This window comes from Lithobates pipiens, unplaced genomic scaffold (assembly GCF_037356315.1).
Source record: "Lithobates pipiens isolate NorthernLeopardFrog02 unplaced genomic scaffold, aLitPip1_a1.2 Scaffold_18, whole genome shotgun sequence".
NCBI classification, from domain to species: Eukaryota; Metazoa; Chordata; class Amphibia; order Anura; family Ranidae; genus Lithobates; species Lithobates pipiens.
In genome coordinates, this window is record NW_027507758.1 from 98,523,045 (window position 1) to 98,549,442 (window position 26,398).

General features: G+C 42.9%; 1 pseudogene; it reads right to left on the reverse strand.

Moving 5' to 3' along the window:
• Positions 1–21,271: 21,271 nt before the first annotated feature.
• Positions 21,272–23,021, reverse strand: LOC143987305 (zinc finger protein 706 pseudogene; annotated as a pseudogene).
• Positions 23,022–26,398: the final 3,377 nt, after the last annotated feature.

A 26,398-nucleotide genomic window follows, 5' to 3' on the forward strand; every position in this document is an offset into this window, starting at 1 on the left:
CCCGCTACCTGGGGTATGTTGTAGGCAGGGGTGTAATTAAACCCCAACTAAACAAGGTGGCGGCTATTCAGAAATGGCCCCATCCACTCACAAAGAAACAAGTGCGTTCTTTCCTTGGCATTGTGGGCTATTATAGGAGGTTTGTCTCCAACTTTGCCAGTCTAGCAGCACCTCTAACTGATCTCACCAAGAGAAAGAGCGCAACTGTTGTTCAGTGGAGTGCAGAAGCAGCGTTCTGCCAGTTGAAGCAAGCTTTGTGCCAGGAACCAGTGTTGGTAGCTCCCTTTCAAAAAGAGTTCCTGGTACAAACAGATGCCTCAAAATTGGGTCTGGGTGCAGTACTCTCCCAGATGATTGGGGGGATGAGCACCCTGTTGTATACTTGAGCTGGAAGCTCACGCCAGCTGAGAGGAATTATTCCATTGTGGAAAGGGAGTGTCTCGCAATAAAATGGGCTTTGGAGACACTCCACTACTAATTGTTGGGCCGACCCTTCAAGTTAGTTTCAGATCATGCGCCACTTAAGTGGATGGCCCAAAATAAAGATAAAAACTCCAGAATCACCCGGTGGTTCCTTGCTCTACAGGACTTCAGGTTTGTAGTGGTACATAGACCGGGAAAGGTTCAGAATGCGGATGCCCTTTCCCGGGTCTACTGCCACTGGATTTGTGGTGTCCAGACCCCTGGCCTGGAACAGAGGGGGGTGGATATGTAGAGGGTCAGCCTGGGGCAGGGTTAAGAAGGAGTTAATCAAAGAAGGCAGGTACTTCCCCTTCAGACCTGCTTATTATCGGGTGTGCTGAAAGTGTCAGTGTGGAGCTGTTTGAGTAGGAGAGAGAGACACGGCAGCATGCTGTGTGGAAATGTCCATTGCTGGATGGCGTACCTGCTGGGTGAGCTTAACCACAAAAAGACTGTAGCTCTGATTGGAGCCATGAACTGTTACCTATAAGCCTGTGTGCTGCTAATCCCCTACTATATATAGAGATATTATATATGAGATAGATGCATAATATTGTACATGAGGCGCGCAAGGGGGCGGTAGAAGAATGATTAGCATTCAGGGGAAGAGTAGGAGGAGCAGTGGAGAGCCAGGGGAAACAGATTTCGATGGGGGAACCATTCTCAGCACAAGACCGGCTCATTTCTGTTCTATATACAGGGAGAGATTGGATCGTTCCGTTCTGTATACACTGAGAGATCGGATCGTTCCGTTTTGTATACAGGGAGAAATCGGATCATTCCGTTCTGTATACAGGGAGAGATCGGATCGTTCCGTTCTGTATACAGTAGAGATGCACCAATACCACTTTCTCCTTTGCTTATTGGTGGACACAGCACTTTAATCTTGACCTTAGGGTTATATCGCCACCTTCAGGAGAGGACTAGGCAGAACACATAAAAAGCACTGCACCACCGAGGGGCGATCCTACTGGCTATAACCCCTCGCTCTGTTCCCAGAAGCTCAGTGTTTTTCTGCCTAGTCTAGAAGGACCTGGCTCCATGTGGTCCTTGGAATTTTTTCTTTTTTGCTGTTTTTGGTTCCTGTGATCTACAATCAACAGTCGGGCTGGGTGACAGGCTGGATGATATAGATCCTGGTAGTCTCCCCAGCCTGGCCAGCGTGTGCAGACCTTAGCTACGCACTGAATCGGCCACAACATGCCCTGTTCTGGTCCAGGGGCGGACTGGTGAGCTATATGCTCCGGGGCACACATATGGCTGGGCTACTGCTGTCCGAGTCAGTGTTCCGTGGCCGACAGCCACCCCATACTGCTCGGGGTGATGGGTCTGTCTGTGGAGTGTGTCCAGCAGTCCCTGCAGGAGGGGTAAGTATGGTTTCACCTGTTTAGGCAGCATGGAGCAGCTGGGCATTCCCTGGGAGGTCAATGAGGGGTTCTCTCTCTGCCTTTCTTGACTGGGCATAGGGGCGCGGAGCACGTACCTGGCCAGGGGTCCTCTGGGTGGTCTATGGGTCCTGGCAGGGGGCTGCACTGGGCGGTTGGTCGTCTGCTCGTTTTTTTCCCCCCCGTTTTTGGTGCCTTTTCTGGGAGTCTGTGCGCCACCATGTGGGAGGACTGGTCACCGCAGGAACGCATCGATTTTCCTGTAGCAGCGGCCAATTTCGTGGAGTCCGGCTGCTATTTTCCCAGCGTTTTCAGACTCTTTTGCCAAGGCGGCCATTTTCTGGTAGCCTCAGGCCTGTTGTGCTCTAGCGCTGGGCGGCTGGTTTAGACTGGTACATTGTGAAAAACGGACACGGGACACCTTGTGGCAGGCGGCAGCACAACACCTGGGTCAGGGTGGTGAGTCCTGCGGGGGGCCCCTCAGTCTGTGGCAGCTAGGAGGGTGGACATTTGTGTTTGCTTGCCTTAGGTCCCTAAGGGTGGCAGGCGATTGTGGGTTCAACATGGTGTCAAAGGGTGGTGCTTCTTCTCCAGACACCCCTATTTTAGCAACCGGTTCCCCTGCACCTGTGTTGCCTATGGACGCTCTGTTCGCGGTTCTGGAATCAATTGTTGCCAGGGTGGAAGCGGCGTGCTGGCAAAAGAGAGTAAAAACGCCCCGTCCGCTGTGGCAGGTGGCCCCTGTTCTGACGTTTCAGAGGATGCGGACCAGGACCAGTGAGGAAGACTCCGTGTCCGTGTCACCACAGGAGAAAGCGCTAGTAGGAGCACTTATCACAGCGGTGGGGGATACCTTAAAGATAGAGGATACAGCAGGTGTCGGTCCCTTTTGGGTCCCACAAATCGGCCCGCACTGCTAAGGTGTTTCCTTATTTAACTTACCACAGCGGGCCTTTTCAGTCCCGAGACGAATGGTGGTGCATTACCCCTTTGAGGAGAGTTTCCTGAAAAAATGGACATCTCCTCCGGTTGTTGAACCCTGCTTTCAATGACCCTGCCGACAGAAGAGCCGAGGCGGTTGCCTGGTCCATGTTTACGGTGGTGGGGTCAGCACTGAGGCCAGTGTTAGCCACGGTCCTGGTGTCACAAACACTTACTGAATGGGCTAAGTTGCTGCACCACGAGTTGGGGAAGGAACAGGTGTGTGGAACTGGCAGACCAGTTGGTGCTCGGCCTTAAGTATGTCTGTAATGCGGCCCTGGATATGGCCCCTTTCCTTTCTAGAGCCTTAGTATCGGCAGTGGGGCTGCGTCGCTTGATTTTGCTTAAATGCTGGTCTGCGGACCAGGCATCTAAGAAAGCGCTGGTAGATTTGCCCTTCCAGGGTGAGAGGCTATGTGGAGCCTCGCTGGACGACATTATTAAGAATGTTACGGGGGAAAGAGTACTTTGCTCCCACAGTCCAGGAAGGGTAAGGAGCCACGCCGTAGGCAGGGGCCCTCCTTTTCCGCTCAGAAGCGGCTTTTTTGTCAGCCTGGGTCGGCGGGTAAGCGTTCCCAGTCCAACAAGGTGCCCGCTATGGGGCAAAAGCGTCCCTGGTTTCGCAAAAGCCAAACAAACCTGCAAGCAAATCTGTAGCTGCATGAATGTTCTCCCGTGCACCTTCAGGAGTTTGAAGTCCGGTAGACCTCTCTCCTTTATGACCAGTGGGTCTGCGAACTGGTTTCGTCAGGCTAAAAGATAGTGTTTCTGTCTTGTCTGCCAAACAGATTTTGTTCCCTCCAACCTTCATCTTCTTCTGGCTCGTCGGGAGGCCCTGTTTGGGGCAGTACAGGACTTGCTACTGCATGGGGTGATAGTACCTGTACCGACGCAGGAAAGGTTTCAGGGATTCTACTCCAATCTGTTCGTAGTCCCGAAGAAGAAAGGGGTCCGTCCAGTCCTGGATCTCAAGGCCCTCATTTGATTTGTGAAGGTGCGAAGTTTCAGGTTGGAATCGGCTCCTTCCATGGTCTCTGCACTTTATCAAGGGGATTTCTTGGCGTCTTTGGACATCAAGGACGTATACTTGCATGTCCCATATGCGTGAGACACCAGAGGTTTCTGCGATTTGCGGTCAGGGACGAGCACTACCAATTTGTAGCTCTTCCCTTTGGCCTAGCGACGGCACCAAGGGTCTTTACCAAAGTGCTGGCCCAATTCTGGCGTTGCTGAGACAACGAGGGATCGCAATCGTGGGTTACCTGGACAACCTCCTCCTGAGAGCAGCTTCTGCCTCAGAATTAAGGGAGGATGTGGCAATTACCATACAGACTTTCCGGGAGTTTGGTTGGGTGCTGAACCTCAAGAAGTCGGTTTTGGTACCAACTCAACGCCTGGAGTACCTGGGGTTGATTCTGGACTCCTCAGAGGCAAGAGTGTTTCTCCCTTCGGACAAGCTGCAGACTCTTCAATTTGCGGTGCAGTTATTGATGTACCGCAGGTGATCGTTGCTGCATTTTTGCATGCGAGTTCTGGGTCTCCTGGTAGCCACTTTTGAGGCGGTACCATATGCCCAATTCCACACTCAAGTCTTGCAAAAAAAGATCCTGTCAAAATGGGACAAATATCCGACATCCCTGGATTGTCAAATTCAGGTGAGCAAGTCAGTCAGGGATTAGCTTCTCTGGTGACTGAGGTCTCCGGCCCTTCAGTCCGGGATGTCGTTCCTTCCTCTTTATTGGACGGTGATCACAACGGACGCCGGCCTGACCGGCTGGGGGGGGGCTTTGGGGTATCCAGCCGGCCCAGGGTCGCTGCATGCAGGAAGAATCCCACCTGCCGATCAATGTGCTGGAGCTTCAGTGCCTCTCCACATGGTTGCAGGGGTGTCTGGTCAGGATCCAGTCAGACAACGCCACGGTGGTGGCTTATGTCAATCATCAAGGAGGGACAAGGAGCGCAGCCGCAGTGCTGCAGGTCTCTCACATTTTAGTGGGCAGAGCGGTGCCTGCTGGATCAGGGGGAATGGTCACTGCATCCGGAAGTGTTTCGGCTCATTTGCCTAAGGTGGAGCATGCCGTATGTGGATTTCTTAGCCTCTCGGCTTGGAAGGTACAGAGGTTTGTGGCCATGTCAAAAGATCCCTGGGCAGATGTGTCAGAGGAATTGGTGGCTCCATGGGGGCATTATCGGTTTATTTTATGCTTTTCCCCCCTCAGACTCCTCCCTCGTCTGCTACGCAGAGTGGAGGCCGAGGGGATTCCAGTGATTCTGTTTGCCCCAGGTTGGCCTCGAGGTCCCTGGTACGCGGACATAGTACAAATGGTGGTGGATGTTCCTTGGTGGCTGTCGATGCAGGAGGACCTGCTGTCGCAAGGTCCTATACTTCACCCTGCTTTACCATCGCTGGTTTTAACGGCATGGCTGTTGAAAGCCAGGTGCTGAGGGATGGAGGACTGTCGGCTTTGGTAATTTCCACTATGCTGAAGGCGCGGAAGTCTTCTTCCCAGAAGATTTATCATCCCACGTGGAAGGTCTACATCTCCATGTGTGAGGAGATGGGGTGACGATCACGTACATATTGAGGTTTCCAGGATCCTGCTGTTTCTGCAGTGAGGAGTGGATCAGAAACGTGCATTAAGGGGCAGATTTCAGCTTTGGCTATCTTATTTATGTATTTATTTTCAGCAACCTTTGGTGACTCATTCATTGGTGCGTATGTTTGTTCAGGGGGTTTGGCATGTGGCCCCTCCAGTACACCCATCGCTGCCACGTGTATCTGAATCTGGTGCTCTCGATGCTTCAGAAACCGCCGTTTGAAAACATTAGGGAGATCCCTTTATTGACACTCTCTCAGAAAGTAGTCTTTCTAGTGGCTATTACATCTGCAAGGCGGGTTTCTGAGTTGGCGGCCTTCTCATGCAAGTCTCCCTACTTCACAAGGATAAGGCGGTACTGTGTCTGCAGCCTTCTTTTCTTCTGAAGGTTGTTTCGGCCTTTCATCTTAATGAGGACATTGTGCTCCCGTCTTTATGTCCTCGGCCGTCGCATCCCAAGAAGGTTGCTTTACATTCTTTGGATGTGGTCCGGGCTCTACGGGTGTATCTGTCTGCTATGGCTCCTTTCCGGAGGTCAGACTCTGTATTGGTAGCTGGTCCAAAGAAGGGCCTGACGGTCTCACCGGCCACCATTTCTCGGTGAATCAGACAGATCGTGGTACAGGGTTATGCCATAAGGGGGCCATAAGCGGGCGCCCCCCTTTCTGGTCATGGCGCATTCTACTAGGGCAATTGTTGCTTCTTGGGCTTTCCAACATCAAGAGTCCGTTTTCACAGGTGTGTAAGGTGGCGACTTGGTCGTACGTTCAAACTTTCAACAAATTTTACAAGGTTGATGTGGGCGCATCATCGGATGCGTGCTTCGGCTGCAAGGTTTTGCAAGTGGCCGTTTGAGGTGGAGTTTATTTTCTTTCTGTTCCCACAACTCGTTTTTTGACACTGCTTGGGGACATCCCTAAGGTCCACATTAAAGTGCTGTGTCCGTCAATGAACGAAAGAGAAAATAGGAATTTTGTACTCACCGTAAAATACTTTTCTCAGATGTTTATTGATGGACACAGCACCCACCCCTTCGACTTATGTTTGTACTGACTTTTGACGAACTGAGCTGCTGGGAGCAGAGTGAGGGGTTATAGTCAGTAGGACTGCCCCTGGGTGGTGCTGTGTTGTTTATGTGTTCGGCCTAGCCCTCTCCTGAAGGTGGTGATATAACCCTAAGGTCAAGATTAAAGTGCTGTGTCCATCATTTTTTGGTTGAACTGGATGGACTTGTGTCTTTTTTCAACCTGACTAACTATGTAACTATGTAACTATCAAGGACCATCAGAGAAAAGTATTTTACGGTGAGTACAAAAATGCTATTTTTTTTTTTTTTTTAAGACCAAGTACCGATACTTTTTTTCAAGTACTCACCCATACCGATTGCCGATACACTTTTTTTTTTTTTATGTCGCGACGGTTTTCAAAGCACGAAACAGACTAACCATATCATCTTTATAATTATGAAGAACTGTAACTCAAGAGATTATAAAAGAATAAAACGTTTTTATTTACGTGTCACAAACGTGTAAATAACAAAATATATTTTACAACAATAAATTCACACAAACAACCAAAAGTGAAAATTGCAAAATAGTAAAAAAATATATCGGTGCATTGTTTAATCATGGGGAACAGCAGTATAGGCTAGAGTAACAGGCAATCTAGCAATTTGAATGATAATGTTTATTTCTCAAGTTTTTTTTTAAGGAACAGAAGCATCTCTGCATGTTCAGCAATAAGCCGGTTTCTGCTACCAGTAAGGACATTAGATGCTAAGCTGAACAGTCTTTCACTTTCAACACTACTGCATGGGGTAGAAAGATATTTTTGGGCCATTTTAGCCAGAGTTGGAAATCTCAATTTATTAGTACTAAAGGGGTTTCTCTGAACAAGGTACAATGATCTTTCCCAGGTAAACTTCCAGCTATATAGAAATAGCTTTTGGAGCAATGCTCTCAACTGCAGATTAACATTCATCAGCAATTTCTGCAAAATACACTCTCCAGACTTCATGCGCCGCCACCTCCTCAGAAATGTTTTGCAGTTACAGTATTTCTTTTACCTCCCTGGAAGTGTCTGCATTACAGAAAAATCAATCTTTATACCTAGAATTAAAAATAAACAATGAATGAATGCAGTATATTTTTTCTGTGAATTAGTAAAAAAAATTGAGTATTTCACCAAAAACTCAAAAAATAACTAAAATAAAATTACTCCAATTTCTTACATTTTAAAATGTTAAAGAACATTTTTACTATTTTTTATTTCATTAGTCATTTCAAATGTAAAGCTTATTTTTTATAGTTAATTGAATAGCAGAAAAAGTAATTACCTTGGATCGAGTAAAGTTGTGATACAGTAAAGTGGGTTTCGCTCAGTACCGGAGACGCGCTTCTGCAAAGTGCTCTTCATTGTTTTGATACCACGTTCCTCATCCACTTTTGACAAAACTTTCTGTAGCTGTGACGGCAGGAATTATAACCAGAGGCAAACGTATCTGAACAACTCACTTGGCGAGTCATCTCCTCAAAGGGAGCCAAGATATTGATCATCTTCTCCATCAGATTCCACTGGTTTGCAGTAATGGTGGCAGGGAGCTCATGTTCGGACACATACACTCCAAGGGCCCATTTCTGCTCAACAAGTCTGCACATCTTGTTGGAGTCTTCTTACTGGCTGACCAAGCTGCATCTGGGTGTCCTGCAGCTGAGAGTATGCCAGGTTAGAATGTTTGAAGTGGCCAATTATTCTGTTCCTGAACTCCCATAGCATCTGCAATGCTGCGCTGTGATGACAGTCCCTCTGAGACAGCCAGCTGCAGTGTATGTGCCACACATGAAATATTGGGAAGTCCAGCATCTTCCATACCTTTATTATGTTTTTGGCATTGTCCCAGACCACAACATGAACAGAACTTTTGGGAATCGCCCAAGTCTGAAGCATTTCCTCAAGAATGATCGCTATTGCTTGACCGGTGTGGGATGCTTCAAATTTCGTAGCATTGGGGCATGACCTGAATTTGCCATCTATCCACTACGCCGTTAAGCTGATGAGAGACAGTGGACTCGCACTACTGCTCCAGATGTCACTGGTGAAGCTAATTGCTTTTACATCCTCTTGCAACATGATGGTAATGTGCTTTTTAACCGTATCGTGGATCTGTGGTAAGATGACGTCTGTAATGTAGCGGCAACTGGGAATGTCATACTTCGGCTCCAACACATTAAGAAATCCCATGTTATCAGCAATTGAAAGAGGTTGATCATCCAGAATAATAAATTGGGTGAGCGCCTCTGTTATTTTTACAGCTCCGGGGTTGTCTCTTGACAGTTTTTCTCTTCTGGCAAAAGTTTGCTGCAGAGTTGGCGTCTGAGTGTTACTGCTAGCGATAGCGGTAAATTCTCCACACTCACAATTATCGTTTTCATTTCAAATGCTTTATCAGATTACTGGTATTGTAGGAACTGACTTTTTTACCTCCTCTAGATAATTTTGTAGAACAAAGTTTGCAGTCTGCAATCTGTGGGGTTGTTCTCATTAATTGTAAAATACTTCCACACTGCTGACATTCTGCTGGTCTATCTGCAGTGTGCGCTGAAAGGCTCTGATAATTTGCTCGACCTTGGGGGAATACAAACCAGAAATAAAAAATTACAAGTGCAAAGTGTCTGTCCACTGCTACTTCAATACCGGGCACTTTCACCCCTTCCTGCCCACGTCAATTTTCACCTTTCAGTGCTGTCACACTTTGAATGACAATTGCGCACTGTGCAGTCATGTCACTACTCAAATAAACATTTTTTTTATCATTTACATTTTATTTTCACACTAATAGAGCTTCTTTTGGCTGTCATTATTTAAACACAACACTGGGTTTGCTTTTTTGCTACAAAAAAAAGTTTTAATTTCTGTAAGAACATTTTGAAAATAAGGACTTTTTCTCCTTCACTGATGTACGCTAATAAAGCTGCACTGATTGGGCACTGATGAGGAGACACTAATATGCACTGACTGATGGGCACTGATGGTTGGCACTTATGGGCACTGATAGGTGGCACTGATATGTGGCACTGACTGATGGATACTGATTTGCAGCACTGATAGGTGGCACGTACTGATAGGCACTGATTTGCAGCACTAATTGCTGGCACTGATATGCAGGACTGATAGGTGGCACTGACTGATGGGCACTGATGGCTGGCACTTCTGGGCACTGATAGGTGTCACTAACTGATGGGCACTGATTTGCAGCACTGATAGGTGGCACTGACAGATGGACACTGATATGCGGCACTGATGGCTGGCACTTACTGATGGGAACTGATATGCAGCACTGATGGATGGCACTAATGGGCACTGATATGGGGCACTGATGGCTGGCACTTCTGGGCACTGATAGGTAGCACTGGTATGTGGCACTGACTGATGGGCACTGATAGGTAGCACTTATGAGCACTAATAGGTGGTACTTATGGGCAATGATAGGTGGAACTGTTTGGTAGGCAGTGGCACTGAAAATAATGCAGCACTAAAATAAAATTGATAAAAGAGTGAGCTGTATACTGCAACGCCCATCTTGATACACCCTGCACTCAGACTCAGTAAGCCTAGTCAGAATGCAGCAGCGGACATCTTGTTACACCTAGCCCATATATTATATGGACTGGGTGTAACAAGATGTCCACCACCACCTTGTGACTGCAGGCTACTGAGGCCGAGTGTAGGGTGTATTAAGATGGGCGTTGCAGTGTATATCCTCTGTCGGAGACTCGTGTCGTTACTTCCGTTAATGATTCCGATGGCCCGGGTCACTAATGCTGATGGATGGCTGCGGCTGCGACCGACAACCCACCCCATAAGCTTACCTTTCTCCTCTGAAGCCTGCAAGGACTCTCGCTGTGCCAGGACCCACACTCTGCCTTCTCCCACCCACTCCGCCTGCCCACTGACTTCCAGGATGCAGGTATTGGGTGAAGCATCGGGAGCATTTGCCCGAGTACAGGTACTCTGGCAAATACTTAGAATCAGCAATGATACTAGTATCGGTATTGGTGCAACCCTAATACACAGGGAGAGATTGGATAAATCTGTTCTATACACGGGGAGAGATTGGATCATTCTGTTCTATACACGGGGAGAGACAGCGCTAAAAGCTTAAAATTGGTCTGGGCAGGAGGGGGGTTTAGGTGTCCAGTAAGCAAGTGGTTAAAGTGTTTTACTGCACATGAACACTATATAATACCTAACGTTTTGGTAAAATCTAAAAGATGATGTTATGCCAAGTAGATTGATACCTAACATGTCATGCTTTAAAATTGCTTAAACCCATAGGCAACGCTTTAAACTAAAATTATTGCTCTTGCTATGACATTCGTGAAGATAAATCACAAGTGTGGTGCGACCACAATTTACATATGTGTGTGATTTATGTATGCATTTGCACATAAGCATGGAGGGGGCTTACATTTTGATCTAGCATGGATATATTTAGATAAAAAAAAAAAAACTAAGTGCCAAATGGTCAAGAGGAGGGAGGAGGGGGGCAAACAAGCAGAACTTCCCCTTTTGGGTGAAGCTCCACTCCACATGAAGAGGAATGACTGATTCAGAGCTGTATCACATAGTAGGCAGGGCTGGACTTACCATTGGGCTTGACTGGGCTCAAGCCCATGGCCCCACCCAATAGGGGGCCCCGCGGGCCCTGCTGAGATACATAGCCGAGTGTGCTGGGCTCCGCTCACAATCATGCCCAGTCACGCCCAGTTCCACCCTATGATGGACATAATACAGGGACTGGGTGTGACTGTGAGCCGAGCCGAGTACACTCGGCTACTCTCGGCTCCGCTCGGAACTGCAAGAGGACCTGAGAGCCACGAGAGCCACCGAGAGGACCCAAGAGCCGGCAAGATACACAGGACTCTGTATCTCAGCGGCGCCATTTTTAAACTTCAAGGCTGCAAATGACAAGGCTGCAAATGACACTGGACAAGGCTGCAGATGGATGGGCAAGGTTGCAGATGGACACTGATAAGGTTGCATTGATGGGCATTTAAATCTAAGTTTTTTCCTTAATATTCCGTCCTAAAAGATTTTTCCCTAAAAATTCCCTCCTAAACTTGGGGTGCGTGTGGTAATGTATACAAGGTAGGACCCAAAGGTGGATCAAGCCCAGGGGCCCCTGCCACCCTAAGTCCTGCCATGATAGTAGGTGATGTATTCTCCTTTACTCTAGAGGTATCCGCATCACAATGCTTCAATAACTTAATGACTCCATGTTCTAATGTTTTAACATTTTTTCATATGTCTTTTGTCTGTAATTACAATGTATAATTTCAACGCTTTTTACACTTGTGCCTTCTACTAGAACCTTAATTATACACACATACATTTGGTATTTATCTCATCTAGAGCGTTGTGATGCAGATACCTCTAAAGTAAAGGAGAATATATCACCTACTATGTTATACGTCTCTGAATCAGCCATTCCTCTTCATGTGTATCTACCACACTCTACAGACTTTCTTTTTCTTCTCTCCAAGGCTCTGATGAAGAGGGAAAACATCGAAACACGTTAGCCTACCTTGAGCATTTGCCCTTGCATGGGCATAATGAATTATAAATTTTTTAATGAATATTTTGTAACCCATTTTTATGAATTTGTAGTAATTTCTTTGTATTTATCTACGAATAAATCATCACTTTGATTCATGCATTATATCACGCACCTTCCACCCCCTTGTTCTATTTTAATGGAAAAGCTCATCTCCCACTGGTGTTTTTATATATATATATATATATATATATATATATATATATATATATATATATATATATATATAATATTTTCCTATGAATAATGGCAGTAAAGTTCCACGTGACAAATCTGTTCTTCGCTAGCTAGGTGGAGCTCGTTAGCCATTTGGTTGCAGATGAAACAATAGATTCCAAGTGGGGAAGGTCTAAGCCCTTGTACACACGGTCGGACATTTCGACAACCAAATCCGTCGGATTTTGTCCGTCGGATCTTGTCCGAAACTGTTGCATACACACGGTCGGACAAAGTTGTCGAAAAATCCGATCTTTCAGAACGTGATGACGTAATTTCGTTACGATGGGACTACGTTCAGGCTAGTAGCCAATAGCTTTGATGTAGGAATTTGATCTGAGCATGTGTGGCACTTTGTCCGATCGGAATTCTCTACACATGATCGGAGTATGTCCTATCGGACCAGTTTGTCGCAAAATATTTCCAGCAAGTTTGAAAATTTGGTCCGACGGATATTCCGACGGAATCAGTCCGATGCATACCACACACAGTCGGATTATCCGACAACACGGTCCGATAGGACACATTCCAACGGATTCTCCGACCGTGTGTACAAGGGCTAAAGCATCTGAGTACAGTGTTCTAGCAATGCAGTAAAGTGTTCTTGGGTAGAGATGTGTGCACACTGTGTTCTGTAATGGCAGTATTGAATAGATAAAGATTGAGCAGCTTGCTCTCTCACCGGCAACCCAAATCAATATTCAGTCTTCTAGACAGGAACACAGATGGCAACACTCCGGCAGCAAATCCTCTGTCTCGGCCTTCTGTAGGGACTTTGTCCACACCAATGGGTAGGCGCTGTAAATGATGCTATTGACAGGATGTCTGACAGAGGGTTGCAGAACTAGGCCCCTCAGGCCTCGTGGTGGAAATATCGTTCCGTGTGTTAGGCCTCGACCTCTCTCTCTGTCACACAGAGAGGTCCGTCTTGCATTAGGCCCTGGAGGAAGAGAGCATGCACAGACTTCTAAGCTCCTTTTACCATCCCTTCCAGCAACCTTCAGGCCACTGCAAGTGTCCCAGGGATTTGTAGTCTTAGGGTACATGGATGCATAGCAGCAGATTCAAAGAGGACTACACGCCCCATAACTCTCTCCACTGGCACACATGTATGAGGTCACTGGCTGCACGAATAATCATGTGAAAAACAATGTTTAGAAGGAAGGTACGAAGCTTTCTGATAACAGTCATTATCGCTACACATGTCTTTATGGACAGCCTTCCCAGAAGAGTTGAAGCTGTTATAGCTGCAAAAGGTGGGCCAATTCAATATTGAACCCTATGGACAAAGGCCCCTTTCACACTGACTGGCCACCCATTGTCTTTTATGGGGTGGCAGCTGATACCTGCTGGGCATCCAATTCGACAAAATCTGCTGAAAACAAACTTATAGCGTATGTTCGCCATCTGCCCAGCGGCTCGGTTCGGATGACAATTGGATGGAAACGGACATGCAATCCGTTTCCATCCAAGAGTGGGCTCTGTCCTTGTCCACTCTGAATAACAGAGCAAGTTCATGTGCATGTAAAGGCAGGCGCTCCAATGCTTTTGGTAATATAGTGTAATTGTGATCATTCAGGAACAAACACAGTATAATACTACCATCTACTGGCAGACAAATAACATCTCTGGGATAGAGAATTTCATACCATCGGAAGGTGCTCTGAAACACTGGGGCTGAATAACTAAAACTGAATTTTGAGAGTGCAAAATCTGGTGCAGCTTTGCATAAAAACCCATCTGCTTCCAGGTTTTTCATCAAAACTAAACGGAAAAAGCTAATTGGCTACCATACACAGCTGCACCAGATTTTGCACTCCCTTGTTTTAGTAAATCAACCCCCATAGCTACATCAAAAGGCACTAGAATGCAATCTCACTTTATTACTATTTGCATCTTATAAAATAGACTTGACATGCTTGAAAAAAATAATAAAGTCATGGGTGGTGATGGGACACATACCTCCCTCTTATGATCATAAAGTCAGACAGTGAAATATACTCACATATAAACTAACATGCATATATGCATTTAGACTGATGTTAATATTATGATTGTTAATATAATATATGATAATATATGATTTTTAAAGCACCAACAGTTCACACAATGTTTACAATATGAAGGGAGACAGTCCAAATACATACAATATGATTTAATACAGGAGGCATCGTGACAGCTTACAATCTAAAAGGGAGGGTAAAGTGTTACAAAAGGTAATAACTGTAGGGGATGAGCTGAGTGAAAAAATAAAACATTATTTGTTAGGTAGAGGTACGATAGGCTTCTCTAAACAGATGGGTTTTCAGAGTACGTCTAACAGTGGACTGAGAAGGAGATAGTCATTCAGATTGGGGTAGGGAGTTCCAGAGGATGGGAGAGGCTCTAGAGAAGTTGAGCATGGGAGGAGGTGGCAAGGGAGCGAGGGCAGGAAGTGTTGGGAGGAGCGAAGAGGACGGTTTAGTTGATATATTAAAACAAGATTGGTGATGTAAATAAAACAAAAATAAAACATTTGCGCTACCAATCAATATGCTTCAGTGAACCCCAAACTTAAAGCGGTGTTTCAGCCCTAAAAAAAAAAAAATGTAAAAGTCAGCAGCTAAAACAAGTAGCTGCTGACTTTTAATAAGGAGACTTACCTTTCCAGGGCGCCCGCGATGTTGGCCGCCGAGGCTGACATGTCCCTCGGCTCTCGGGTCCCAGCGCTGCCATCCTCACTGAGGGAAAAAGACAGTGGAGCCTTGCGGCTTCACTGCCCGTTTCCTACTGCGCGTGCGCGAGTCGCTATTGCAGCGTATTACCGGTGGTTTTAACCCTTTCGCGGCCGCTAGCAGGGGGTAAAAGCGCCCCGCTAGCGGCCGAAATGCGCCGCAAATCTGGCGGTAAAACGCCGCTAAAAATAGCAGCGTTTTACCACCGACGCAAAGGGAGGTGTGGTGTGAAAGGGGTCTTAATGCTTTTTTTTTTTTTTTTAGGGTGGCCCTCCACTTTAAATCCAGCTACCGCAATCACCACATATGTGTGTCCATCACAAAGTTAGAAAATAGGTTTCAATGAATACGTTTCAAAATAAATCACTGTGTAATTAGTGTTAGTATAATCATCTTACCCAATATCACATTCAAATAGATTTAACATTTAGATATTAAAATAAGCATCAATCCAAGACTTCAATAATATAAACAATAAAGTCCCAATAAAATATAATAATATATCTAAATTAGTCTAAATTCTGTGCTTAGTCAACATAAACCTCCTGATGGTAAGTGAACCCAGAATCCCGGTGCTGTAAAGTGCAGCAACGCAGCACTTTTGTAATAGATTATACTAGATTGATGATGTGGCTGGGGCAGAGTTGTAGGTGACTTGTCTAGGTTGTTTTTGGTATTTAGAATTGTAGAGGTTATGCACACTGGGCTTAAAAAATGCTTTTACAGGCATTTGATACTTCTATGCACATGTTTACAGGCAGAAAAACCCCATCACCAGCATTCAGGAGAGGAGCTTTTTCACGGAAATTTTTTTTATGCTTATAAACACTAAGCACATATATAACTTGAGCATTCATTCATACCAATGGCCAGAATAAATGAATATTGTGGCCAATGCAATCCATAAACACTCAAATGCTTGCTGCACCTAAATTTGTTCAAATCATGGCTTTAGGAGTATTTTTTAAGCAGCGTTTATCCTGCCAGGAGAAAATGCGCTTGGGGGAGCTGAGCAAACGCCAATGGAGGACATGGTAGATAGGGATAACAGATACCAAATGATTGTTAAGGTGTGAGTCTGGCATGTCATGTTCAGACGGACAACTCTGCCGATAGCGATCCTGCCATTGGATGTCAAAATTGCTAGCATTTGCAAAAGGCTACCTGTTTGAGATGTCCCTCCCATCGATAGCAATCAGCGATAGAGCGACATCTTGTTGCATCTAGCTACAGAGGGAACAATTCCATAGGGACAGACAGACAGCCTCTTTAGTGATCCTGCTGCTGGCAATTTGTCTTTAATGGCACAATCACCTGTTTTGAATACAGAAAACTTGAAAAAACTGCCAGTGGTACCATGAAGCTCACAGCCCCGGAAGTTTGGCTGTGATTGGTGATACAGAAAGCAGAGAAAGAACTTAAACAGCACAGCCTCCAGGAAGCGTACTCCCAGTGACCCTGTTAGGTTCTCTCTGAATTATGGCTACAGTGAATTACACAAAACTCAGACTAAGCTACTTTGAGTAAACCTGATTTAGCATTGTTGTAGTAGGTGCTGGATAAGCATTAGTAAAGTAGTTTTATTGTTGCTTAGAATTGCACTTTTTTATTTTTCTTCATTTTGCCCACATTTTACATGTATGATGCACATTCATAGCACAGCGGTAACTGCTAATACGGTTGTTAGCTGCAGAAGTGCAGGGAGAATAGACATTTCTACAAGGCCAAATGGACACATTTAGTTTTAGTCCTAGTCCTTTGACTAAAATGCCATTTTAATTTTTTTTTTTTTTTTTTTTTTTTTTTTTTTTTGCTGCACTTAAAATTTATTTAGAAAAAGATATCAATTCAAGTTCCATTCAGTGTCAAATCTCTGATGGTTTCAGGCTGTACAGATAGCGCACTTCTTCAGAACAAGATACATAGAATAATGGTGATCTTTACAAACATATAGATACACTCTTCTCTCATATGGGATCAAAGAATCATTCAATGTCGATAAGGATAATTGACAAATAGAAAAAAAAATGTAGACGTATATGAAATCATTATGGGTCATCAGGTGCTATTGCTTTTCTCATTACATTCGATATGCAATAAAGATTAACAAATTTTATATATTTATATTCTGTATAACCAGTCATAAAAAAAAAAAAGAATAACTTTTTGTATAAACGTAAACCAAAAGATAAAAATAAATCAAAATTTATACAAACAGTGATATTTATTCTTTTTTTTAATATAGCTGGTTTTATTGTACTTATCCTTTAAAAAGAGTCACATTTTCCAACCCCTTCCACCTGAATTGCAGGATGCTTCTCCCCTGCAGCATCCTGTATATTTTCTTTAATTGATTGCAGCAGTGTGTGGCTCTGCCCACACAGCCAGGTCAGTCGTTCACAGGCATCTGCAAATGGAAAGACTACAAGTCCATTTAACCACTACAGCAGGACGACTCGTAGATCACTATGGAGCGCAAGTGTGGTGGCATGACCCCACTCTTAATCCAATTATTTTTTTCTCCTGCCCCATAACTGTAGATCTGTACAGCTGGGATGGAAGGTAAACAATGCAGGATCACACCCATAATGCAAGGATTTTGGTTGAAATGCTCTGCAGGTTTCAATGCAAAAATGTAATAAATGCACTTTTATTATTTATGTTGGTGCATTTATAGAATTTTTGCAAAAGGTGAACTATGCCTTTATACAAAACCAAATGTGTAATTTTGTCGTGATGGAGTCTGTGCTCATCAATTCATCTTTATACAGATGTACCATCCACTCATTAGCACTGTCCCTTAACAATAGTAGTATTATTATTAAACTCCTGTGGGCTAGAGAGTAATATGAATGGTTACTTGTTCTCTATACAGAAATGTATAGAATTGCATAAATGCGATTGCATATAAATGAAATTCTCATAAAATTAATCAACAGCCATGTTGAGTACATCAACATTACACAGATGTAAAATAATGAGCCTACGGTAAATGATCTAATGTTACGTCATGCACACAGACTCAACTGTGGCATACAAGTTGTAAAAGGTTTATATTTTAATATATTACACAAGCCATTGTAACTGGCCTAGGGTACAGATAACTGTAATGTACTAGCCTGTTCCATAAACTACTAGTTTTTATAGATGATTGTACTGGGTCAGCTAGCATATGTCCCCGTACCAGTACCATATAAGAGGAGATGCAATTCAGACATCAGCAGGATCTAGTCAGTTACAGTTACTAGTTCTAGTCAGTTAGTCATCTGCTGGGCATTCTATATATACTTTCTTACTGTTTAGACCTGCAACCAAAGCACCAGGCACAGGGAAGCCTTACAGTTTCAACCTCCTTTGTGGCTCTGAGATGTCATGTGACTGAAGGTCAGGAAATAAGGAAGCTGAAGCGGTAGTAGGTTGTGCTTGTAACCCAGGACAACAATGCCTAGACTTCTCCTGCTATTCAAAATGCACTCCTAAGCATGAGCTTTGTTTGTCAGGTAGTTAACCAGTGATCAGATTATATATTCTCTATACTGGCACACCTGATGGTGTATGAGGTATGTAGTCCGCATATAACAAGGGATAGAAATTCAGAAAATGCAATAACTCCGATAGAGCCATGTACTGTGTCATCGTAACCTACTAAAGCATTACAAATGTACATTTTTTTTTTTATTAACAGCTTTATTATTTTCTGACGTACCATACCTCTATTACATTGCCCTGAAACATCCACAAACCAGTTATGTTAATACAGCTTTTAATAGCCGTTTACAAAGTCGTCCATAGAAAGCCAGGTACATTATTCTCAATATAAGAAACCCACTTAAGAACATACATATTACAAGAACAATAAATATGTACTAGATATTATTACATCAAATTCATAAAAAGATTTGTTTTAATTATGTTTTGAACTTTTTATTTGGATAGAATATGTATATTTACATTCATCCATTCTTACATCCACTATACATTTCATATGCAACAGTCAGTTCATATACGTATTCAAAATTTTCTTTTCTATTAACTTACTCTATTAACAAATTTTGTACAGTAATAGCATAAGGTGACAAGTACACCATTGGTTTGATATGAGGAAAGATGAATTTGAGAAAAAGCAAAAAGACAAAAACCAAATGATCCTTTTTAAGAATTCTTGGTTTATAAAACCCAGTTCCCATTTAAAAATTATAATCATCTTCCTTGAATAAAATGTTTGCATGACATCGCAAATTGGTTGTGAGAGTATCAGAGGCACAAACGGATTTGTACTTGAGTTTTTAGACTGACGTGTTTGCCAATCTCTTCTGACCTGTAATTCCCATTGGCGTTTGGAATGCAGAATTGAAGGGGCTTCAAATCTTTTTAAAGTGCTGCTTAGTTTTAAACAGATGATGCTCATATATATGATTTGTAAGGTTGGGCTGATGGTCTGAAAGCAGTAGCCTCCTGCAGCAGCCCAGGCAGGGCCATGCATATTCCATTCTGAAATCACGCAGATAAAAAGTTGAAGATTGCCTGTATTTATGCTGCTTTCCCAGTTACCAAACTGAAAAGAATCAGCAGCTGAGGTTATTTAAATAAATGTAGTATCACTCTTGATTACAGTTTGAGAAAAGCAAAAGGCATCCGACAAGCATAAGCATTTTAATGCTTTTAATGTATGCAAACATTTTTTTAAATATAAATCAAAGTATTTTTCGCTTCCAAGTATAGTTTGTAATAATATACAAGCCATATTTGCTCATCACATACACAGGCTCAGTTTCCTGCTTTGCTACACAATGGTTGTGCATTACGGCTCCTTCTCACAATACAAGTCTGCCTACCAGCAGAAATCAATGCACTTTCTATGTGGCTTATATCTCATATTAACAGTTGTTAAGCACAGAGGCTGAGTAATTGCAGTGAGATGCAAATTTCCCTCTAGAGGCAAATCTCTTAAAATAAAATAAAAAAACAAACATGCCAATGCAGGAACAAATTCCAGAGTAGTTAAAGTAAACCTGTCATACACGTGGCTAGTTCAAGCACTGCGTAATATTTAAAAATGCATGAGGATAATACTTTTAGTGAAAGTCACAATTTACTGATTCATAAGAAAGTTCAGGAGGTAAAGATGGGCAGGGTAAAATCAATTTTCTGTATCCGATTACTGTTTTTACTGACAGTAACTTTGTCTTATGTAAAGATTACGGCAAGTCTGAAGTGCAAAGATGATTTCAGTCACAGATAAAATGGTTTGCTTTCTGATCAGACATAAGTAAAACTAACCATACATACAAGCGCCAACATAAGGCGCAATTCCCTGACACAGGGGACAGATATGCATGAAAAATATGAGTGACTTCTGTAGTCGAGTGCAGAGAGATTAAAGAGGATTCCTGATTAGATTTTATTTGTCTCTCTACCATACTTTGCCTTCCAGCTCCTTCTGCAAATAATTAATCTATAGATGTCTTATAAATATGTCTAACTCATTAGCAGCAAAAGCTGAAAAACAATGAGACGCAGCAACTGCGTGGCAGAAGATTCTGTAATTGACTGAACTAGTATTTGAAAGGAAGTAATTGCGCTCAAATCATACCAACCTCACCCCTGTCCACCAAAATCCTCCCTTGGAAAAACATATAGAAAAATAAAATATAAATACTTCAGTTTTGTTTCAACACTGTACTGTTACTATATTGTTTAAAATGGTAGAATTAGGTCATATTCCACTCCCGTAAATACTGATAGTGTTATGGCAAATATGTTAAACCATCCAATCTTTCTTTGTTCATTTTTAAATGTCTTTGCCCATATTTATCAAACGCATTTGCAGCAGTGGTGATCCCCAATACCAATACTTGTCCTATTTAGTCATCACTTTTGATGTTAGCAAGGATAGAAAAAAATGAAAATTAAAGCCAGATATGTAAATTACATCCAGTGTCACATGTTGAAGGCCTTTTAAATGTAAATATGTAAATCTTATAGTGCAAATATGAAACCGAGCATTATTATACATGTACTAACTTATAGTGAATCTTAAAATAAATTCTAACATTGCATGAGGTTTCAAACGCAGGTCACCGTGCAAGCCCTTAAATGGTATAATGATGCAAATGCAGATTTGATTCTTTAAAAAGTTCAGCCAATAAAAAGAAATGCTGGTGAGGTTGGTAAATACCAATAACTAAAGACTTGTGACATTAAAATTTTTTTTTTTTTTTTTTTTTTTTTTTTGAATTGCTAATGATTTTTATTGTTACACAAAATACCATATTAAACAGAAGTACACAGGAAACTGCAGGGTATGCAAACTCCTAAAATACTGAAGTCACCGGCAAACTATATAGTGGAAGTCAATTTATTTCCGACTTAGATTTGCCTTTATTTTCGGTGGGTCAATTATATTTTAGCAGTTACCCTGATGTTTAAAAATTATGGACTGGTTATAACAGACAAAAACAAACCACAATCCTTTATATTTAGATTGGCCAAAGGTTACCAAAATCCCACCACATTTATTGGCTTTGAAAACGAGCTTGGCACAGAGGTATGTAGGTAGGTATTGTCTGCCAAGCAATACATTTTGCCAGCCAAGAATTTAGTCCCAAGAAGCAGAAAAGATGAAGGAACTTGCTTCATTTACAATGTAATCCTTAATGAGGAACTCCAGGTTAAAACAAACTTTCTGATGGAAGAGTCAATATCTAAATAAAACAATTTTGTTTCCATTTTTGAAGCCGGGAGGGCTGCACTATACGAATGAGCTTATCTCCTTACCAGACAGTCAGTTATGGTTTAAAGTAAAGAAGGAAAGAAAGAAGAAGAAAAAAAAAAAAAAAAAAAAGACCCAGAAACAATTCTGAGGAATCAGAAATCAAAACAACTTTCCTTTATAAAATATCACAAATCAATACTTGGCTTAAATATATTTACATTGAGAGGATCTGTGCAGAAGGGGAAAAATAAAAAAAATAAAAAAAAAAACAACAACCCACACACCAAAATACTGACTGCCTCTAAAAAAGGATGAAAACCCATCCTTGGAGTAAAAAGTTAATAAAAAAAAAAAAAAAAAAGTTGTTTTTATTTCGTATATTGTGGTTTTCATCATATTTTTGAATGGTGAGAAAAAGCCTATGTGCAAGGTTTTGGCACTGGTTAAAAGGAAACAGCCATGTTTCATTATGGGTTCCAGGGTGCTTGGTAAACATGAGACAAATATATATAAAAAATAAAATAAAAATAATACCACAGGATAAACATGGTGATCTCTGGTGGAATGCAGTAAACAAAGTAATATTGATAAACTTAATTACTTTAACATAACATCTTTCTGCTATTGAAACATTAAAAAAAAAAAAAAAATACACTGGCAGTAGGTAACTATGGTGCTTTGGGATAAAGTACCAAAAAGAAAAATATGTTTCCAAGATGAATGTTTTTTATAACGTTTAAAAGGATGTAATATGTGGTCACGTTTTCGTCACTCAGCTCAGAAATGAGCCGAAACATAGGGTACTTCTCCACCCCAAAAAAAAAAAAATTTCAGAAAAAAGGAAAAATAAAAAACCATGAATAGTTATTAGCTGCTGAAGGATCAGAGTCTGGAAATTTATATCACTCATCTCTGATTTAAAATTACATAAGGTGTGCTCAGATCTGAAGGAGTCTTTTAGAGATGCCCAAAACATTGAATTCAGTGCATTCATCAGTTAGAGGAGGACATATCTTAAAACAGTTATGCTTGCACATCAACTAGTTCTGGAGGCATTGGGGACTTGGGATGTTTGCTTTCAAAGTGCTGCTTGAACGTTTTAGGGTCTGGCATCTGTGTCCTGCACACAGGACATGTGAAGACTAAAGCTGCCTTTGCGGCAGCTTTCTGATCAGACCCATGTTTCTTCTTCTCAGCTTGCTTCTTGGCATTCTTTTGTTGGGATTGTATCTTCTGTTGTCCCCTTGCCATCTTGTCAGCCCTCTCTTCCTCCTCAAGACACCACCAAACCGCACCCAACTCCTCTCCTGTCACGACAGTTCAGTCACGCGGTGTCGCGACACCAAAATGCCATTTTAATTTTAGTTTTAGTCCCATTTTAGTCATCTGCAATTGTTTTAGTCGTATTTAGATGACTAAATCAGCAGTACATTTTAGTCTACTAAAATGTCCTATATTTTAGTCGACTAAAATTATTCTAGTCGACTAAAATCTATTGGGTTTAGTTAAATTGTAATGTGCTATTTAAGCATTTCTCTAGAATTTCCAAACTTATTATATATGCCTGAAGTAAAAAATTCTAATGTTATTATTTATGGTATTAAGATTTGAAAAAACTCACAGATACAGATTTAGCCGCTCTGGATGGTCTGAGGAGGCCTGTAAAGCACAGTGCTCTGGATGGTTGTCTGAGGAGGCCTGTAATGCACAGTGCTCTGGACAGTGGTATGAGGAGGCCTGTATTGCTGCACGGTGCTCTGGATAGTTGTCTCAGGAGGCGTGTAATGCACAGTGCTCTGGACAGTGGTCTGAGGAGGCCTGTAATGCCGCACAGTGCTCTAGAGACGATGGTCTGAGGAGGTCTGCAATGCTGCACAGTGCTCTGGACAGTAATCTAAGGAGGTCTGCAATGCTGTACAGTGCATTAGACCAGGGGCGTCCAAACTATGGCCCTCCAGCTGTTGCGGAACTACACATCCCATGAAGCATTGTAAAACAATGACATTCACAGACATGACTAGGCATTATGGGAGTTGTAGTTCCTGAACAACTGGAGGGCCATCGCATACCTCCCAACATTGTGAGATGGGAATCAGGGACACCTACTAACAAATGTACGTAGCCATAGGACATGACCCCTGCCACACCCCCCTAAAGTAGAATTAACCAAGAAAAAGGTTAATTAAATCCTACAAAAATCCTATAAAAACTTTTTTTTACCACTACTTTTCCTTTATATTGGCTTTTAAAATTTACAAATGCAGCAATTTAGAAATCTGATGAAAGGTTTAGCACTGGGAAACACTTTTTGAAAGATAAAAAGTGTATTTTACATACAGTGCCTTGCGAAAGTATTCGGCCCCCTTGAACTTTTCAACCTTTTGCCACATTTTAGGCTTCAAACATAAAGATATAAAAATCGCCAACAAGTGGGACACAATTGTGAAGTGGAACGAAATCTATTGGATTTTTGAAACTTTTTTAACTAATAAAAAAATGAAAAGTGGGGCGTGCAAAATTATTCGGCCCCCTTGCATTAATACTTTGTAGAGCCACCTTTTGCTGCGATTACAGCTGCAAGTCGCTTGGGGTATGTCTCTATCAGTTTTGCACATCGAGAGACTGAAATTCTTGCCCATTCTTCCTTGCAAAACAGCTCGAGCTCAGTGAGGTTGGATGGAGAGCATTTGTGAACAGCAGTTTTGGGCTCTTTCCACAGATTCTCGATTGGATTCAGGTCTGGACTTTGACTTGGCCATTCTAACATCTGGATACGTTTATTTGTGAACCATTCCTTTGTAGATTTTGCTGTATGTTTGGGATCATTGTCTTGTTGGAAGATAAATCTCCATCCCAGTTTCAGGTCTTTTGCAGACTCCAACAGGTTTTCATCCAGAATGGTCCTGTATTTGGCTGCATCCATCTTCCCCTCAATTTTAACCATCTTCCCTGTCCCTGCTGAAGAAAAGCAGGCCCAAACCATGATGCTGCCACCACCATGTTTGACAGTGGGGATGGTGTGTTGAGGGTGATGAGCTGTGTTGCTTTTACGCCAAACATATAGTTTTGCATTGTGGGCAAAAAGTTTGATTTTGGTTTCATCTGACCAGAGCACCTTCTTCCACATGTTTGGTGTGTCTACCAGGTGGCTTGTGGCAAACTTTAGACGAGACTTTTTATGGATATCTTTGAGAACTGGCTTTCTTCTTGCCACTCTTCCATAAAGGCCAGATTTGTGCAGCGTACGACTGATTGTTTCCTATGGACAGACTCTCCCACCTCAGCTGTAGTTCTCTGCAGTTCATCCAGAGTGATCATGGGCCTCTTGGCTGCATCTCTGATCAGTCTTCTCCTTGTCTGAGCTGAAAGTTTAGAGGGACGGCCAGGTCTTGGTAGATTTGCAGTGGTCTGATACTCCTTCCATTTCAAAATGATCACTTGCACAGTGCTCCTTGGGATGTTTAAAGCTTGGGAAATCTTTTTGTATCCAAATCCGGCTTTAAACTTCTCCACAACAGTATTACGGACCTGCCTGGTGTGTTCCTTGGTCTTCATGATGCTCTCTGCGCTTTCAACAGAACCCTGAGACTATCACAGAGCAGGTGCATTTATACAGCGACTTGATTACACACAGGTGAATTCTATGTATCACCATCAGTCATTTAGGACAACATTGGATCATTCAGAGATCCTCGCTGAACTTCTGGAGTGAGTTTGCTGCACTGAAAGTAAAGGGGCCGAATAATTTTGCACGCACCACTTTTCAGTTTTTTATTTGCTAAAAAAGTTTAAAATATCCAATAGATTTTGTTCCACTTCACAATTGTGTCCCACTTGTTGGTGATTCTTCACAAAAAATTAAAATTTTATATCTTTACGTTTGAAGCCTGAAATGTGGCAAAAGGTTAAAAAGTTCAAGGGGGGCGAATACTTTCGCAAGGCACTGTACATCTATATAGATCAGACCAAAATGTGGGACAAATGAGGTGGAATGAGGGACATTGCTCCAAATCAGGGACAGTCCCTAAAAATCAGGGACAGTTGGGAGCTATGCCATAGTTTGAAGACCCCTGCATTAGACTGTGGTCTGAGGAGGCCTGTAATGCTGCACAGTGCTGTATGGTGGTCTCAGGGGAGGCCTGTAATGCACAGTGCTCTGGATGCTGGTGATAAGAGGAGGCCTGTAATGCACACAGTGCTTTGGACGGTGGTCTGAGGGGAGACTTGTAATGTTCGCACTCACAGTGCTCTGCTCTGGATGATCGTGAGTCGGAACTCTCGTCAGGAGGCCTGTAATGCACATTTCTGCTTTAGATGGTTGATTGAGGAGGCCTGTGATGCTGCACAGCAGTGGCATACCTAGGTTTGGCGTCACCTGGTGCGATAAAATATGGTGTCACCCCCCCCCCCCCATCACTGAGCAATCCGGGGCACTGAGCAGGCTAGCGCATCAGAACAGCTTTCCCCTCTAATGTAACCACCCCGTGTAAATCCCCTAATGTAACCGCTCCTGTGTAATATCCCTAATGTAACCGCCCCTGTGTATTCCCCCTAATGTAACCACCCCTGTGTAATCCCGCTTATGTAACCGCCCCAGTGTAATCCCCCTAATGGAACCCTCTCCCGTGTAATCCCCCTAATGTAACCCTCCCCCGTAAGCCCCCTAATGTAACTCCCCTAAGCAATCCCCCTAATGTAACCCCCTTGTGTAATCC